This window comes from Dromiciops gliroides, chromosome 5 (genome assembly GCF_019393635.1).
Source record: "Dromiciops gliroides isolate mDroGli1 chromosome 5, mDroGli1.pri, whole genome shotgun sequence".
Classification (NCBI taxonomy): domain Eukaryota; kingdom Metazoa; phylum Chordata; class Mammalia; order Microbiotheria; family Microbiotheriidae; genus Dromiciops; species Dromiciops gliroides.
The window spans coordinates 69,076,597-69,096,759 of record NC_057865.1 but is presented as its reverse complement, the minus strand read 5'-3'; the positions used below and the strand labels follow the sequence as shown (position 1 = coordinate 69,096,759).

Below are 20,163 nucleotides of genomic sequence, written 5' to 3'. Positions count from 1 at the left end.
CCCAGCAAAGGCATTGCACTTGGTGAAGGGCAGCACTAGGATAACATGAGGAGACATCAGGTGGCTTTCACCATGTGTTCCCTTTGCTTCTCATGGGGGAGAGATTACACTGCTCTTACTGTGGCACTGCAGGAAATGCCTGGGTCCTGAGCTCTGTACCCTGGCTGACTAAAGCAGAATCCAGTTGGGGCTCCTAAGTTACGGATTTTAGGAGTAGAAACCTACAAGAAGCCTTGATCTTGTGATAGCCATGGTCTGGGGACTAACCTGGTGAGCATGTGTAGGAGGGGAAGTCACAAGTGGCATTAGATATAGTTTCCAAAGAATTCTCAAAGATCTTATCATCTCACAACAACCTCTACAGAGTTGGTGGTACAGTTATGTATGTTTTATATGTTCTAAACACCTATTGGAAAAAGGTCTTGGGGATTCAAGTCTCCCTGCAACTTTCTGCAAGGCCACAGTACAACCCTTCTTTTCTTTTTTTTTTTCCTTTCTGTGACTGCTGGATCACTGTCATTGATCTTTGAAAGATTATGGCAAAGAGGAGAGGCTGCAGGACTGAAGATGACAAATGTTGACCCAATTTTCAAAAGAGTTAGAATAGAATCTAGAAACAGAGAGGTAAAATTGGCTTTGATTCTTCGTGAATTTTTATGTGTTATCAAAGGGAATGTTAGAGGGCATCTAGTAAAAGGGAAGGTGATTTCAAAGAGCCAGTGGGCTTCACTAAGAATAAGTTACATACCAGACTAACCTTATTTCCTTTTGACAGCATCATTAGACAGGAACTTCAGGGGAATGCTCAAAAATAGTTTATTTAGATTTAAATCAACATTTTTGCAAAAGTCTCTCCTGAATGAGATGCAAGTCAAGGACTCTGATCCTTTCTTTCAGTGACATGGAGGGCCACGAGGCCTGATCATCTGCACTGCCACTGATTCCCAAATCCCTGTGCATTCAACTATTCTGCTGCTCAACCCTCCCAACCCCTAGAGACTGCCCTAGTAACAAACCACATGAGCCCCACAGCCTTGATGTACTCCCTGAATCTGAACTCTTGTTTATGTGCTGTCTCCACCAATCAGGGTGTGAGTTACTTTAGAGAACAGACTGTCTCACTTTTTCTATTTCTATGCTTGGCACATAGGAATCACTTAAAAATGCTTTTTCATTCATTCAAGTTTACTGTGGAAAAGATGAAATGTAGCCTAAATCCTAGTCTCTTTAACTATGGGTCGAGACCCCATATAGGGTCACGTAACTAAATGTGGGGGTCACAAAAAATTGGCAACAGTAAAAGGTTATGAACATCTATTTTATAGACCTATATACCTGGGGTCATGTAAAAATTTTCTTGGGTGAAAAGAGGTCGCAAGTGGAAAAAGTTTAAGAATCCCTGGCCTATGGGGGCAGCTAGGTGGCACAGTGGATAGAGCACCAGCTCTGGAGTCAGGAGGACCTGAGTTCAAATCCGGCATCAGACACTTAACACTTACTAGCTGTGTGACCCTGGGCAAGTCATTTAACCCCCACTGCCTCACAAAAAAATATAAATAATTCCCTGGCCTGGATGATGGCAGAATTAGGTGGATTCTGAACTAGATAAATGGTTCAATGATAATTTGGAAGAAGGATCTGTTCTTGGCCCTGTTGTACTAAACATTTTTACAAATGGCTTGGGTAAGCATGCTATTTTTACCTTTATCAAATTTGTAGGTATAAAAAGGAAAGATGGCAGAATCAGTATCCCCAAGGACTATAAGATGAAATGTAACCAGCATAAATGTAGTATTAACTAGAGTTGAAAAACAAACCCAGCAATTTCCTAAGTACAAGATAGGGGGCAGGGGTACAGTACATCAATCTGAAAATCAGTTGGGGGTCTTCGTGGACTCTGAGCTTAATATGAGTCAATAGCCCAAACAGCTAGTGCTGTTTTTCAATGCATTAAGAGAAAAATAATGACCAGGAAAACTGTGGAAGTCACAGTATGGCTGTACTCTACGCTCATCAGACCATATCTGGTGTTGTCTATGTTTCTGGGTACCATATTCTAGGAATAATATTTGCAGAGTGAAAAGATGGTGAACGGATTCTCGAGATTATGATGCAATGAGCAGTGGAAGGAACTAAGAAAGTTCAGCCTGAAGTAAAAGCCGAAGGTAGATGCAATGACTGTGTTTTCAAGTTTTTGAAGTGTTATCATATAGAGGAAGTAGGATTAGATTTATGATGTGTGGTCCCAGATGTGCTGTTATTGACAGGCGTATCTCACAGAAGACTCCCATATTCCCAACTCAAATCCAACACAGATAAATCAAAGCTTATCTTCTCCCCCAAACCCACCCGCCAGGTTCCTTGTATTTGTCAGGGGCACCACCAACCTTTCCTGTCTCCTTGCTTCATAGTTCTTGAGGACAGGCACTGTCACTTCTATACCTGTACCCTAGCACAATGCCTGGCACATGGCTGGTGCTTATCGAATGCCCACTCTTCTTCCTCATTTCCCCCTCTTGTATTTGTCCTCTTCTCTCCAGTCACAGACACCACTTGTATTCAGACCCTCATCGTCTCATGCCTGAACCTCTTTCTCTTCTCCAACATGTCCTCCACTAAACTGCCCAAATGACGTCCCTAAGGCACAGGTCTGACAGTTCCCTTCCCCTGCTCAGGAGGCACCAGGGATCATGATCATGATTATCATCAGCTGCTGCAGTAAACAAGAGACTCCTGTGCTGGTCAATAAGAGTCATTCACACTCAAGCTCTAGCCCACCTTCTGAGGACAATCACCCACTACTGCCCTTCACACATGGTACCTTCCAGACCAAGTGGCCTCCTTGATGAACCTCAAACACAACACCCCTCTCCTGTAGAAAGACATGCTCTAAGGCAATAAGAGTATACTGAGGATGTTATCAGGGACTGCTACCCTCTAAGTCCAACTTTTGGTAGCAAGGAACTTCTGATGCAAATGCATACCATATTTCAATTTGTATTATGCCAGTTTTAATCTTTAAGCAGTCTTGATATTTTTACATCACATATCACGAAGAGGAAAATATCCACAAAATTCTCCTTTAATCCATTTCAATGCCTTCTTCACTATCTAGCAACATTGAAAAATGGAATATTTCAAGTATGCCTGTAAATGACCAAGCCAAAAAGAAGAGCTGGAAACATGAATGATCTGGAAAAGACAATCAAAGATGCAGAAAAAAAAGTAAGCTCTTTAAGGGCAACAAAGGACTTTCATTATTCACTTTCTATCCCAGCTCTTAGCACAATACCTGGCACATAGGAGATACTTAACAAATATCTGAACACCAAAACATTGTGTTTCAAGACCAACTACTTCTTACTCCTTATACTTTAAAATGACCCCCCTTTCTCACCAAATACTACAATCTAAACAATTATCTTTAAATATTTGTTTTTCACATTTTATTAAATGCAATAATTATTAGACAACCTTTTATGGAATACTTTTATTTAAATAAGGTTTGAAATTGGAGTGTTTGTTCCTCTTTGTTAAGATGAACTTTTAAAAGCATTTGCATATTTTATTCAAAAGTGTTGAATCAGCAAAAACACTTTAAAAATAAGCTAAATTCACAATGGCTCCAAGCCCATTCTGCGTTATGTTCAAAATAGTCCTGAACAAGTTAAAGTGCACAAATTGGAAAGAAGTTTCCCACAATCCTTGTGTTTAAGGAGGCCATAGTTTTTCTTTCATACAAGGCACTGAATAGAGCTTTTCTTCTGAAACAAAGTCTATGAGGTACAGCGAACAAACTGTAAAGGTAACAGCCTTTTGTCACAAGGTCCACTCAAACTCCTTTAACAGAATGATGGTCACTGATTTCAACCAATCAAGTTTAGTAAAGTAACAGTGGCTTCTACTATAAAATAGAAATATAACACATGCTGACATATCCATCAGTCCATCCATCCATCCACCCATCTATCCATAAACACATACTGTCTTAAGTTTGACACTATTAAGAGAGCTGGACTTGGGAGGTCAAACATTTTAAGATCTAAGAATTTAGCTTTTAAACTAACAAAGTATATTTAATACTAGTTTTGTTTTATCATCTTTGTATCCCTACACGGCACAATTTAATGATCTGAATGTTAAGACTGACACTGTGCTGGTAATGCTATTCAAGATTTTAAAAGATGATAAACTAAATCCACAAATTTTTAAACACCCATACATTAAGCATAAAATGTAGAATTAAGCTTCATAGTTAATGCATCTAATTGAAACACCTCTTAAGAGATAGAGAGCATTGTGATCTCATTGCCTTCTTTAGTGAAAAAGGAAAAGCAGATTTACTGCTCAAGGCTGTATATTTTGTTTACTTCTTATAATTAGGCAATTGATGTGCCTGTTACATAACAGCGGTGTGTGAAACAAATAGTAATCGTGCATATCAATCAGCACCCTACACAGTCGGCCATACATTAATGAATATAAATCACAAGGGACCAGCTCCATGTTGGGAAAAGTCTCGAAGAAAAGACTGATGGTCTACCTACATGATGCTGGCACTTTCACCTCAGAAAGAATAGTCCTCCCAGCCTCCACACCTCACTATAATAGAATAAGATAAACGTGGGGATTATGCCAAGTTGACCCCAAGCTTTGTTCTCCCCCTCTAGGCACATTCAGTGAAAAGGTCTAAACACACATCTGATTTGACAAGCATTCAGGTTTTCAAAGAACATGGTGAAAGTGAAATCATACTTGGGGCATTCATGGGTTCCTATGTCAAAGGTCATTTAGCAGTATATCAGCTGCTGCCTACTAAGATTTAAATGGGTAGTTTTAACCCTGTATCTACTGTACAAAAGATGAATTGTTATGAGAAAAATTGTAGTTTGCCATATGTTCAAATAACTTTGAATAACCTATGAAAGTATTTTAGGATATATTCATCATAGTCCCTTAAAGGAAGAGAAGGGGGAAAGATTCCTATAGAATATACAAAATTTAAGTTTGCATAATCATCTAACTACAAAATTCCTATCCAGAAAATGTAAATTATAATAGCATTAAAAAATGTACAAGACAATCTCTAACATGATTCTGCAATAAATTACTATATTTTTACTTTAAAAAAAAAGGAAACCCTACTACCACAAGTTACAATATCATCAAAACACAAATATACTCCTCTGTCTAGTTAACCAAAGTAAAGATCAGATTTAGTGGTCCTTCTAAGGTTTAGTGTACAAAATTGATTTACTGTGTAGATTAATCTTTGAGAAATGTTCGATTTAAGAATTAATGACTGGGAGGCTGATACACAGGTAGAGCAGAATTATTGCTCTAATTGTCACAAGCTCTCCCAAGATAAAACTGCCTTTTGATGACAGGGACGAATTGAGAGAAATTGTAATGGACATATATGGGGCAAATAATTTTCTTTTTAATGTGCAACTGAATAATGTGTACATAGAACTTTCCTACTTTTTAATGGACATTTAGTATTTTTTCCTCCTTTAGAAAAAACAAAATAAAAAAAAAAGAATTACTGAGAATTTACTTTTAAAATGAATGTAACTATGTCTCAACACAAAGTCTGAAAAGAAAATAACTTTCTAAGGAACTTCTTAAAACAACGGCATTCAAACACTTTAAAACTGAGTGGAAGGGAATGATGGGGGAGAATGGGAAAGAGGAAAAGGAAAAACTGTGAGGCAGGGATGGCTCAGGAAGCAAAGACAAATGGATGCTGTTTTCTTATCTTTGTGAAGGGCACAGCATCAAGCCCAGCTGCCACACAAATCAGTCCAGATCTTATTCAATGACTATAGGAAAAGATGCGGGGGTTCTTTTGAGAGAGAAATGACTGCAACACCATTGTTGTAACATTAACAACAATTTAAGCATGGAATAGCAAAGCGTCCGTGTATAGGTTCTCATTTTAGTTATTAAAACATTGCTTGCTCACATATGTGTAGTCTAATGTAGAAAGAAATTCATTTTTTAAACTGTATTAGTTTTATCCCATGTAAAGTTACCCACCAAAATTAACAACCAGCTAGAAAGTAAAAGCCATTTTTATTTGCATTTGCAAACTTCAGCAATTCCCAAATCCTTAAGTCATCCAAAACTGTTGATGAGAATTAGGTGACTATTTCCTTCTTCAGGATACACCTGAGCACTTTCACTGCACGATTCCAATATTGAGACTGCAGAGAATTCTGTCCCTTCACTAGCAACCACCCTATGTAATGATCTACAATTTATTACATTAGACATTGTAAATTTGTCCCCAAATTCCATGAAGGGTATGTAATTCTTGTTCATCACCCTCATAATTTATGTGACCAAATCCTTTCTTTTCAGAAAGAAATCAAGGTAATATTAAACAACATATTATTCAGCTTACTTTCTGAAGTAAACAAAGTAGACAAATATATGCCAGTCAGGGGGGATGGATAGACTCCACTTTGATCTCAAAAGACTTTCAAGAACTGTGTGAATTTGATAGTTCTAACCTGTATTTTCACATATCTTTATTCATTTTTTGCATTCTGTAGCCATTGCCTTTTCCTATTTTAATACTTAAAAGTGCTTGCAATATGTACACAATATATATGTACTTAACTCCAAAGGGAAAATAGGTAGCTTCCCCCAAATAAATAGGAATTTATCTCTTTAAAAAACTGGCAAAATTGGTGAGGGTAAATTTAGCTCAGAGGTAAATTCAAGAATACATCTTCCCTCAAGCACGAAGGTCTGTAGCATCGGTGCACTTCATATGATGAACAACAAATCCATATGAAGCCAATGATTTGAAAAGCATTATTTATTGCATGGAGCTTGCAATAGTAAAAAGAGAACAGCAATCGTTGGGGCTAGTGATCACAGCACGAGCTCTCTGTCACTGTGGCACACGGCTTTACAAAGAGACATTATCCCAAAGAAGATGCTCTGAAGATGTCAATATTCTTTGCTCCTCATGTCTAACAAAGCGTCAATATTGTTTCTTCCTTCCAAATGCTGTTTGTGAGGGATCCTTCTTTTCCACTTTAATTTTCAAAATCCCTATTCCCTGGTGACAGTCCTAGGATACATCATTCAAACCTCCCTACATCTAACACTACTTTTCCCACAAAGTAATTATTCATGCTACTGCTGAGTCATATATATATATATATATATATATATATATATATATATATATATATATATATATATATATATATGTGTGTGTGTGTGTGTGTATGTGTGTGTGTATGTAGGTATGTGTGAGCGTGCGTGCATACTCACACACAAACATACATATGCTTTGTCATGACCCAGTGTCTTCCTCTCCAGAGACGGACTGGGATTCTCTGACACATTCCCAAACCATTCCTATCTTTTAAAGGCTCTTCAGGACGGTTTTATAAACCAGCAATCAAGTCACAGTCAACAATACAACATAGCTAATGCAATATTAAAGGATATTAATAAAAAAGCATGACGTTCATTACAAGGGAGATAGACCTCGCACCCTGAACGTGCTCTGGTTAGCACAGAGTACAATATAGTGTCCAATTCTGGGTGCCAAACTTTAAAAGGGTATTAGCACACTGGAGAGCAATGAGGATGGTGAAGTCTTGAAAATATGCCATATGAAGAAGAGCTGAAAGGATTGGGGATGTTCGGCCTAGAGAAGAGATGACTTGGGGTGGGGGGGTGATATGATTGGTATTTTAAATGAAGAAAAGGATTTCGTCTTAGCTTCGGAAGACAGAACTGTGGCAGATTTCAGCTCAATTTAAGTGGGAACTCTTAGAATTGTCCCAATGAGACTGAGTTGCATGGTGAGGGGGTGAGTATCCAAGTCATAGAAAGCATTCAAATAGAGGTTGGATTGCTAAGTATGGTGTAGACGGGACTCCTGTATGTGCAGCAGGAGGCTGAACGAGGTCAACTGGAAAGGTCCCTTAAAACTCTTATATCACAGAATCTTATTTTTTCTTCTGAGGCCTTACATACGAGGACACAATCAAGAATATCTAATGACCACTAATCTAACGTCTCTGTTTGTGACTTAAAGCGTGTTTAATTCCAGCATCTTGTTCGTATTGAAGTTTGTAGCTCTATTTCCCAAAAGAACATATTACATCATTCGACTATACCACTCATCATTTTCTCACAATGTTTTCGGTCTGAAACAAGGAGGAGGTGAATTACACTGGCATTTTGGACCTAACATAGCAACACTTCACAATCTTTGGGATCCTCATTCCTATTCTGAAATGACTCATTGTAAGAGTTTGGCTTCATGTACCTACTGTCAAATACTCAGGGGGAAAACTTGAAATTCTATCAAGAGTCATGTTAAAATTGTCTAATTAGAGAACTATTAGGTACTGGATTAATACCATCAGAGAGGTTTCAGTTTTATTCTGTTTGAGTAATCACAGGTCTTTATTTTGAACAAGTACTATTTGTAGGGTTGGAATTTTTTTTGAGGGGGCAATGAAGGTAAAGTGATTTGTCCAGGGTCACATAGCTAGAGGACTTGATTCTTTAAAAAGGTCCTTTTACAAAGTTATCCATGCCAAGCACATCCAAATTTTTCAAGTGCTCTAGCATCTGATTAACAGATAAACCCAAGTGGTTGCTTTATCTGACAATTCATAGCTTTTCCAAACACAGACGAGCTTTATAACAATACGTTTCTAGCCATGCTTACAGTCTGATGAAAGGCAAACACCACAGGATTCCCTCTAGTCCTGCTAAAACACTGCTGGCAGGTCCCTGAGAGTTTATATTGATCATAACTAGATGATTTTTCTCACATTATTCCCTATTCTCTTCCATGGTACAGAACCATGACCTAGATTATAGGTCAATATAAACTCAATAATCAGAATAAAAAATGTTCAAGGCCCAAACTGCCCAAGATAGCAGTGCTCGCCCGGAATCCCTGCCACTGGAGAGGATGAGTCTAGTAGATGGCTTGAGTGCATGAGTTCTGAGCTGGAGTGGACTGAAGCCTATCAAGTGTCCCTCGTGAGGCTGGGAGCCACCAGGCTGCCTAAGGAGCGGTGAGCCAACAGAGGCTAAGCCTGGACAGGTCAAAGCTCCCATGCTGATTAGTCGTGAGACCAGGCTCAGGAGTGGCAGCGAGACTTCTAGCTTGGAGGGGACAGGGAGATCATTCCAGAGACAATAACACACACAGAAGAGAGGGGCAATGTGCTTGTGAAATGGTGTGCTGGAAAGATCCTCTTACTGGGAATCAAGAGACCTGATCCTTGGCCCACAGTTTGCTTCCCATTTTATATAGCGCTGAATATATCACCATCCATGTTCATCAAGAAAGAGGAACAAGAAACAATTAAATCTAACAGCATATGTTGTGCCAAAACCTCAGGCATTACTTTAGTGACCCGAACTTCACTGTATATACTTTCTTCAGATATCAGACAGAGGCTGGATTCCATATCATGAAAAACCCCAATGATGGTTATTATTGTACTCTACTCCTAAAAAAAAAAATCAAATCAAGTTAAATCAAATCTATCCTTAATCTGCATTATGTGCTTCCAGGAAGATGAAATTTCTCACTAACATAGACCAAATCAACACCTTTTTGAAGTTGATGATAAAATTAAACTTACTAAGAAAAACGGCAGGAATTTTTTAAAGTTAGTAAGTTTCGATGAAAAGTCTATAGTATAAAATAGTCAAAAAGCTCTGGGATTGGGCAGCTAGGTGGCACAGTAGATAAAGCACTGGCCTTGGATTCAGGAAGACCTGAGTCCAAATCTGGCCTCAGACACTTGACACTTACTAGCTGTGTGACCCTGGGCAAGTCACTTAACCCTCATTACCGCCCCCCACCCCCTACACACACACAATCTTGTTTCTCTACCATTTCTTCTATTCAGGGGCAGCTAGGTGGCGCAGTGGATAAAGCACTGGCCCTGGATTCTGGAGGACCTGAGTTCAAATCCAGACTCAGACAACAGTTGACACTATCTAGCTGTGTGACCCTGGACAAGTCCCATAATCCTCATTGCCCCCCCCAAAAAAAGTTCTGGGATCTCATCAATATGGGTGTTCCTTTTAATGATGCAGATTACTATATCCTTTCTCCTTCATCTGTGCAACTCTTGCCCATGTCCTCCCCAAAATGTGGACATCCACCCAACATACTGAACTTTTCTTTTGACATCAGAAAAACTTAAGAGAGAACAGAGCCTACTAGTTATCCTTCACTCTTACTATATGACCAATCTGTCTTCTAAAATCCTATACTTCCTGGATTACACCCTATTGATTACATCCTATATTCCAGTTGGTTTCTAAAAGTTTTGGTATTTCAGCCTGCTCACGATGACATGCTTCTCTGTTGTCTCTCTTTATGATATATAAACAATTAAGAGTTTGGCCTAACCATAAAGATAGAAAAAAACAAGTAGGTAAAAAGTGAGCATCGTCCAGATTATGACATGAAGCTGGACAATGTATAAAGCACTAGGAATGGACAATGAGTTGGAACCAAAATTAATCAGGAGGGGGAGAAGGGTTGGGATTGACTTCATGAAACTGCAATGGTCTTTTCATGATCCCAAATTTCTGCCAGAAACAAAGGCTCATCTTTTTAATGCTAATAATCTACCAGAGTTGTTGTATTGCTGTGAGTCATGAAACTAGTCTCCAAACAATAAAATGAGAATCATAAAAAAAAGAGTACTATAAAATACTATCAAAGAAGAGTAGTTTTATTATTCTGTAGTACAATACACATAACAAATTAAGGCTTAAACACATAATACACAAAAGAATATATGAGTTATACAAAAGTTAAAATTCACAAGATAAACTTTACGTGATATTGATCAAATATAAAATTCCCTGAATATAAAAGAATTAAATTATTGGACTTTCCCTGAATATATTTGGATTAATAATTGGACCCAGACGCGAATGGGGAAACAATTTTATTAAGTGCTTACTATGGGCCAGGTATTGTGTTAAACACTGGAAATACAAATATAAAAGAATCCCTGGTCTCAAGCCCTCAAATTCTAAGGGAGATGACAACATATTTAATAGGTCTTGACTCCAACTCTGAGAAAAAGGCCCTATTAGTTCTTCATGTACAGCAGCAAAGCATTTGGTAATTCTGCATCTTTTACATGATAGCCAACAGTAGGGTCATATCCTTTTGGAATGTTGAACCATCTGACAAATGGCAAGATCCTTTGGTGGCATGACAAAGGAATCTAATTTCTTTACTTTGGGGTTTGAAAAAGCTGATTTTCTAACATGATTTACCTCAAATTCCAAGAAAAAGATATTATTTTGAACATTTATTCAGTAACAATTGTTTATGTTATGCTTGAATTATATATATTCTAAATCAGTAAGTTTTCAAATGAATGGGCTTTTTGTTTCATTTTCTAAAATGTAGGTAGAGCTTATAATAATCCAAATGAGATTTATGTAAAGCACTTTGAAAATCCTAAAGCACTTATATAGATGCTACTTATTTTTAGTGCATATTAAAACATCTAGGCTACTTTATCAGACTCATTTATCTCAGGTACTGAATAACAGTCGTGAAACAATACATGCCACAACAGTGCTGAAACAAATAATTTTAAAGACCCGGAACAAGTGTGGTCATCTAATTTTCATAAGTAGCACTGCCTGTGTAATCCATTAAGAACACAAAGTAGAACGAGTTTCTAACTGTGTAAAATCCTTGATCAATTCCATCCCTGCGCCATTTCCTGTTCCCTGGATGTTAATGATCCTCTCAGTGACGCCAACTCAGTGTTCCGGTCTTTCCACACTCTGCTCCCATCAGAGGCACAAGACTTTGTTGAGACTCTCCCTCCACAGATGACCTCAGTGCCACCTCTTCCCTGGCACGGCAAGTGTTATTACGCCAGCCTGAGGCGCTCCGGACCTCTCCTGTGCTACCACAGTGGTCTCATACCTGGCTTCCCTGCTTCCATCAGGTTCTCTAGGCCAGGGCTTCTTAAACTTTTGCCAATTGAGACCCTTTTTCATGGAGAAATGTTTACATGACCCCAGGCACATAGGTATATCAAATAGGTATACATAACCTTTTGCTGTTGCCAAATTTTTTATGACCCCCCACATCCAGTTATGTAACCCCATGTGGGGTTTTGGCCCATAACTTAAGAAGTTTTGCTTTGTGCTGACCACTCAACTCCTCTTCCCTCACATTTCTCCTACACATAGTTACTGGGCCATTCTCATAAAGCACAGCTCTTGATCGTATCACTTATATGTTGGTGAAAAGTAAACAAACAGAAAAACAATGTTCAATAGCTGACGACTGACTTGTATTCCAAAATTTAAAAGAGCCTTCATAATCTGGATGAGCCTGTCTCCATCTATTCCCTCTCATGACCTTAAATTCTAGCCAAATGGAACTATTCACCCTTCTCTCAGTCACAATGTACCTTCCCCTTCTAACTAGGATGCCCTTCCTCTTGCCACTTCTCCCCTGCTGAAATCCTTCCCATTCTTCACGACGCAATTCAAATGCCACTGCCTTCTCATAGGGGTGAGGCTGCTCCTCTGGCAATAGAATGATAACCGATGAAAAGCCCCTGTGCTGCACTGTATCCCCAGAATTAGAGGGAAGCCCCAATGCCACAAACAAGAGTCCTAAAAGGCACGAAAAAAAAGCACGTGTTGGTTATGAGCTGCATATTGGGAGGAAGGAGCCACATGTGAGGCCACAGGTTCAATGTGGTATCAAAGTTCCACAGGTGATTAAGTTGTTCTAGTGTTGAACATGTTCATGTTCATGTTCATGAAGCTCCCTTTTCATTTTAGGTGTTAAGGAAATAGATGTGAGGATGCTGAAATGTGAAGGAATACCAGCAAAGCCTTCCATTTCAAAATCTAAATAATGCAATAATGTTGACTTGTGAAATTCAAAGAATCTAAAAGGATTTTAGTGACCCGTAAACTGGTTATAACTTATTATTTAATTTAAATAAAGGAGAAAGAGTTAGAGAGAGATCACTTACTGTTCTTTACTACTGGTAGCTGGACATCTAACTACCTTTCCCCTTTCACAATCTTCCCCATCCTACTGCTTTCAGCCTCTGAATATAAGATTTAGTTTGATTTACTGAACTTGGAGGTCATCTAATTCAATGATCTTATTTTACAAAAAGAAACTGAGGCCCAGGGGTTAAGGAACTTGGCCAAGATTACAAACAAAAGTCTAAGAGCCGACAATCAAACTCAAGTCCTCTGACTCTAGATCTAGCGCCCTTTCACTGCCAAGAGTATGTGTGAAAATATATGTAAAGACTATCAAGAAAGAAGCATGTGTCCAGTCCAGTTACTCTTAATAATATTCTTATTTTATTGAAATAAGCCCATTGTAAAGGCTGATGAACTCCACGAACTCAGCTTTTCAGGCATCTACAGGACAATGCAGAGAAAGGCAGCACAGCCTGGCAGACAGAGAGTTGGCCTTGGAGTCCCAGGGCAATTTCTGACTCCTGCTGGCCAAGGGGCCCACTGCCACTGTGGGAGAGAATCAGCAGCTGCAAGTCACCCCTCCTCTCCTGTCTACACTGAAGAGATCCCAGCTCTAGCCCTCTATCTCTGCCCTACAAGATTCTGAATGACACTCAAAGAACAAGTGTTGTGACAGCCCATCTCCTCCTCCTCCCATGTTGTTGGTAGGCCTATGAGAAAGCTAGCCACCACTAGCCTTACTTTCCTTCCCATACTTTTGGACTCAGAAAGAGTAAGGGCTGGGTAGCCCAACCGCATTATGTAGATTTTTATCAAGTGATAGAGGGAGCTCCCTAATGAAGAAATGCCAACAGCACCTTCTCTGACAGTTGCCTGGGGCCCAAGGAAATTAAAGGGATTGATTTGCGCAGGGTTACACGGCTAGTGGTATCAGGGTGTCTTGTTCTTGACTCATAGCGGATAGTTAAGCCAACAATATCCACTATGCCTTGTTCCAAACTTAGCCATTCTTTAGATAAACTTCTGAAAAACAAGATGATTAATTGATTCTTTAAAAAAAACAATCCCTGAAAGATTTAAGACACTTCTCTTGATATAAACATTATAAGAGAATGACAGGCTTTAGGGGGAAGTATAGTCATGTCTCATTTACTAGTATCAGAAGAAAAATGGAAAGGGACCTTAGACAACCCCTTGAATGACATCTCACCTGATGGAGAAATCGTCTCTACAGTATATTCTCTTTGTATGCAGTGAAATCTCCCAACAACAAAAATACACCTAATCACGTTAACATACAATTCATATTTATTCATCTTACCTACAATGAGATCATGAAAGACTGTTAAATACAGATATATTATCTACAGCAGTTCCCTCATCAAGACATGTAATAATTAACAAAAAAGTTATCCAACATCAATTGGGAATAAGGTCCAAAATGAATGAACTGTCCAGAAGATTAAGCTTATCTTTTTTTTCTTATATCATAAACATTTTTATTTATAGTTCTGAATTCCAAATTTTATCCCTCCTTCCCTCTCCCCCCTCCCTGAGGCAGTAAGCAATCAGATGCAGGTTTTACATGTGCAATTATGTAAAACATTACCATATTAATCATTTTGAACAAGAAAACTTGAATAAAAGAAAAAAAGAAACAAAGTGAAAAACAGCATGCTTCAAACTATGTTCAATCAATATCACTTCTTTCTTTGGAGGTGGATAGTATGCTTCATCAATAGTCCTTTGGGATTGCCTTGGGTCACTGTATTGCTGAGAATAGTTAAGTCATTCAGAGTTCTTCATCAAATAATATTGTTGTCTCTGTGCATGACATTCTCTTGATTCTGCTCACTTCACTATACATCAGTTCATACAAGTCCTTCCAGGCCTTTCTGAAATCATCCTGTTTGTCATTTCTTATAGCACAATAATATTCCATCACTGTGATATACCATAGTTTGTTTAGCCATTCCCCAATTGATGAGCATTCCTTTGATTTGCAATTCTTAAGTCACCACAAAAAGAGCTGCTATAAACATTTTTGTATAAATAGGTCTTTTTCCCTTTTTGGGGATGTCTTTGAGATATAAACCCAGCAGTGGTATTGTGGGATCAAAGGGTATGCACAGTTCTATAGTCCTTTGGACATAGTTCCAAACTGTTCTCCAGAATGGTTGGATCTTTTCACAACTCCACCCACATTGGATTAGTGTCCCGGTTTCCCCACATCCCTTCCCAACATCCAATACTTCCCCTTTTTGTTATATTTACCACTCTGATAAGTATGGGGGTGATACCTCAGAGTTCCTTTAATTTGCATTTCTCTGATCAATAGTGATCTAGAGCATTTTTTCATATGATCATAAACAGCTTTGATTTCTTTGTCTGAAAACTGCCTGTTCATATCCTTTGGCCATTTATCAATTGGGGAATGACTTGTATTTTTATAAATTTGACCCAATTCTCTATATATTTAAGAAATGAGGCCTTTATAAACAGAGATACTTGTTTCAAAAATTTTTTCCCAACTTTCTGCTTCCCTTATAATGTTGGTTACATTAGTTTTGTTTGTGCAAAAACTCTTAAATTTTATATAATCAAAATTATTTTATATTTTGTTTTTCTCTCTATATCTTCTTTGGTCCTAATTCTTCTTCTGTCCGTAACTCTGACAGATAAGCAATTCCGTGCTCTCTTAATTTGCCTATAGTATCACCCTTTACGTGTAAATCATGTAACTATTTTGACCTTATTTTAGCTTACAGTGTGAGATGTTGGTCTATACCAACAGTTTCTGCCATACTGTTTTCCAGTTTTCCTAGCAGTTTTTTTCAAATAATGAATTTTCATTCCAAAAATTTGGATCACTGGATTTATCATGTACTAGGTTACTATAGTCATTTACTATACTGTAATTTGTAACTATTCTATTCCACTGATCCACCTCTCTATTTCTTAGCTAGTACCACATTGTTTTTATGTTTACTGCTATATAATACAGTTTGAGATTTGGTACTGTTAGACCACCTTCTATTGTATTTTTTTCATTGATTCCCTAGATATCCTTAAGCATTTGTTTTTTCAGATGAATTATTACTTTTCTCTTTCTCAATCTAAAAATATTTTTGATAGTTTGATTGGTAGAGCACTAAATAAATTAATTAACTTACGTAGGATTGTCATTGTTATCATATTGGCTTGGCCTACCCATGAGAAATTAATATTTTTCCAATTGTTTAGATCTGACTTTACTTGTATGAAAAGTGTTTTATAGTTCTGGTCATATATTTCCTGGGTTTGTCTTGGTGAGTAGACTCCAAAGTATTTTATATTGTCCACATTTATTTTAAATGGAATTTCTCTATCTGATGGACTTTGTTGGTTAAGCTTATCTTTTTAAGTAATAAATCTTAAATTTTTTAAAACCTTTTAAAATGTTATATACTATTTTTCCTTCATAGAAGACACCAAATATAATTTAACTTTTAATCTGCTTTTAATACAGCTAGAATACAGAAATGACATCAAGCATTACTAAAGAATATAGAGCTATTTCTCTCAACATTAACAATCCGTAGAGTCCTTCAATTTTAAACTTCTGTTGTTTCCCTTAGTTTTCTGTGAAATTTCATCATACAGTTAGAAGAGACTGAAGAGGTCAACTAGTCCAATCTCATATGTCTAGTGGTCCCCCTTTCTCTATGTTAGCTGTGGTTTGGGGGAATTCATTGTGTGCCTGCTTTTAGCAGCCTGCCTCATGGGTGACACCTAATTACCAAGAATTGAGAGACAAATTCATAAAGTATAAAAATCATATATAAAAAAAGAAGGCTCTGCCTAACGGCCGAAAACTGTCATCTTTCATGAAGTTTCCAAAACAACAACCGGCAACTCAAACATATATTGTACTTTATTAAGAAGCACATTTTGTACAACATCTCATCTGATTTTCAACTTTGAGAGGGAATAAAGTCCAAGTATCATGACCCCTCTCTTTTACAGAGGGGATGGAGGCACAGAAAAGCTAACTGACCTGTTCAAGGCCACCTACCTTATAACTGTTAGGACTAGAATTCCAAATTCAGTGCTCTTTCCAACACAAATCAACTTCCTCTTATCAATTTCTGCCCTTCTGAGGCCTCCATTAACACACTGTGGTGATACCTTTCTTGTGCTGTAACCAGGCCAGTGGGTTATGTTCTGTATTTATAACTGAGTGTAAAACTCTGATGGATCATAGTAACTTGTCATGGCTTTAAATACAAGCCGAGCAATCAAGTCTGTATTTGTCATGACAAGTTCAACTAAATTTGGTAAGATTTGTCACCAGGTGACAACAGGTGATTAAATTATTTTAGCCACAGAAAATCTACTAAGGCATGGCGGGGTTGTGACCTACATCAGTGGAAGGATTAGCCACACTGATGTAATTATAAATATTTTCAAGTATCTTACTTTCTCAGGGACTATTTTTGTTCACTTCTTCATTCTCAGTTATCTTACAGAACGGTCAGCTTATTAAATAATCTGTTATATGGATTTTAAAAGCAGTTAATTTTACTGTATTTGATGTAAATTTGTTGAAGAGGGTTAGGCAGACAACCAGTCTTGTTGGCTTTCCTTTCCAGTATTTTCTTTGTGTTCCTGTGTTTCAAAGGCTCCTCCACCAAGCCCTATTCTGACACCTCAGTGTATTGTACTAATGATCCTGACTTCTAAAAGGTTTTCCCAAGGATTGCAAACTCTAACTTTTCTACAAAGCTGGAGGAGCTTTAAGTACAGTCCCAGAAACAGAGTATGCTTTCTGAGTACCAAGCAAGCTAAAGATGGAAAGGTTTGTAGCAAGAAAGCTGGCTACTTGGCATTGAATTCTGTAGCCACTGAAACCCAAGAAATAAAGAAAAATACAAAACAGTGCTCAATTCAACATAGCCCACTAATTCTAAACTACTAATTGTGGCCAATGAGCGGGTACTAAGATCACACAATACGTAGAACACATATAAACTTTAACTTGGTTGTTATTCCTCTTCATGTGAGATGCTTGTTCAGATAAGGACCTACTATTGGAAGAATTCAATGACATCAATGTTAACATTCTGACTCAGTAAAATCGGAAGATGGAAGGTAGTTGAAGCTAAATGGAAAGAAAGTTCCACGGTTTTTCTTGTATAGACAAATAAAAAGGTATTGGTTTAATGAGACCAAACCCTTGAAATAATGTCATTGGACATTTTTTTGGTTAGTAAGTACTGTGCTCTTAATAAGTTCTTTCAAAAAGACCACCATGAAAATAATTATACCTTAGGTACTAACATCCTTACACAGGATGAAAAGTTAAATTCTATAAAGACCTCTATGTCTCCAAATTAACTGATATTTGGTAAATTCAATGCAAAGGTAAGAAGAGATATCAGTTGGTCAGTCAGTCAGTCAACAAACATTTATTAAGGGATTACTACCTGTCAGGTACTATACTAAGTGTTATGTATACAAATTCAAGCCAAAAAAAAAACCAAAACACTAGAGAGCCCCTGCTCTCAGGGAGTTGACATTCTCATAGGTCAAGACAACACCTAAAAGGAAGCTGAAAAATAGGAGAGTGGGGGAGAAGAGAGCAAATATTCCAAAGGAAGTATGATAGATAAGTCTGGATTACAACCTGGTGAGAAATGAAAAAATGGTTGTCCTAGGAACCTTCCTTAAATGGAGGTTCTAGAAGGAGCCATCCAGTCACAGAGGGGGCTCCCTGGAAGCAGATATGAATTCCAGAAGTAATTAAGTTTCTGGGGCATGGTAGAGAAGTCCAGAATATAGCTTGATGAGAACTGTATGTGAAATGTAAATTCATGGTTTTATACTGAATCCTCTTTTTATGTTGTGCTGTGTATATGGACATTTTTTGTCTTTTTGTATTGTTCAAAATGAATTAAAATTTTAAAAAAATAAGAGATAGCTGGTTAGCTTAGGTGCCCTTCTTAAATGTTGGCTTTGGGAGGCACCAATCAATATGAGGATGAGGACAGCAAAAAATGAATACTGAAATGTATTTGTAATCGCATCGATTCAGGAATGAAAAGTAGGGAAGAGAAATAAGGAATGAGTAATTATGAATATGAATATTCCCTAGAAGACTTCTGCTGACCTCACAAACCCCAAGGCAGCTAACTGACGGATCCTAGGCAAATCATCTAATTTCTCAGCCTCAGTTTCCTCATTTGTGAAAAAAGATAATAATGTCACTCACCTTAAAAATGCTGTGGTGAGGACAAGAGCTTTGCAAACTTTAAAGCCCTATGTTAATGCTGACTATTAAATATTAGCTATTATTTTTGAGAAAAGCAGCTAGGTGGTACAGAATCAGGTCTGGAGTCAGGAAGACTCATCTTTCTGAGTTCAAATCAGGCCTAAGACAATTACTAGCTGTGTGACCCTAGGCAAGTCACTTAACCCTGTTTGCCTCAGTTTCCTCATCTGTAAAATGAACTGGAGAAGGAAATGGCAAACCACTCCAGTGTCTTTGCCAAGAAAATCCCAAATGGGGTCACGAAGAGTTGGACACGACTAAACGACAATAATTTTTTTTTAGAAAAGCATAAAAAAGGTGTTGAACGTGATGAATATCAAAATAACATCACATAAATGAAATTAAGTCTATTTTAATGGTCAAGAAACGATTTGTTACTAATGTAGGAATCATTTCAGAAATAATTCTCTATGTAAAGTCAGACCATGGACTTGGCAGATCAAAAATAAATGTACAGAGCTAGAAGATTAAAATATGAAAAAGATAAGGCATGCAATTAACAGATGAATGTGTCCTAAGCAAGTCAGTGATGCCAATGTTGGGATGCAGGCATAAGAAAAAACAGACACCAATAACAATAACTTCACATGTGACAGATGTAAGTCAAGTGCCATGATGAGGAGGCTGAAGGAGCCTGATATGACCTTATAAGTACTTGACTCATCATGTCAAGAGTTAGGGCAGCCAAGGGCAACCCTAGATTTAGGGGAAAAAAATGTGTGTGTATGTATATATTATGTGTGTGTGTGTATACATATACATATATAAAATATATATATATGTCACTGCCTAAAAGACAAAAAAGCAATAATGGGTAAAAACCAGTTTTAAGAAAGCCTGACAAGAGATTGAAC

The 20,163-nt window shown here is 37.7% G+C and overlaps 1 protein-coding gene and 1 non-coding gene across 5 annotated transcripts in view; one reads left to right on the top strand and one right to left on the bottom strand.

Annotated features, from left to right (window-relative positions):
- The window catches only part of ZEB1 (zinc finger E-box binding homeobox 1), a 199,337-nt gene that overhangs the window by 164,073 nt on the left and 15,101 nt on the right, over positions 1–20,163 (bottom strand). The window lies entirely within an intron of this gene.
- Positions 5,304–5,434, top strand: LOC122730253. The gene has a single exon (XR_006353445.1).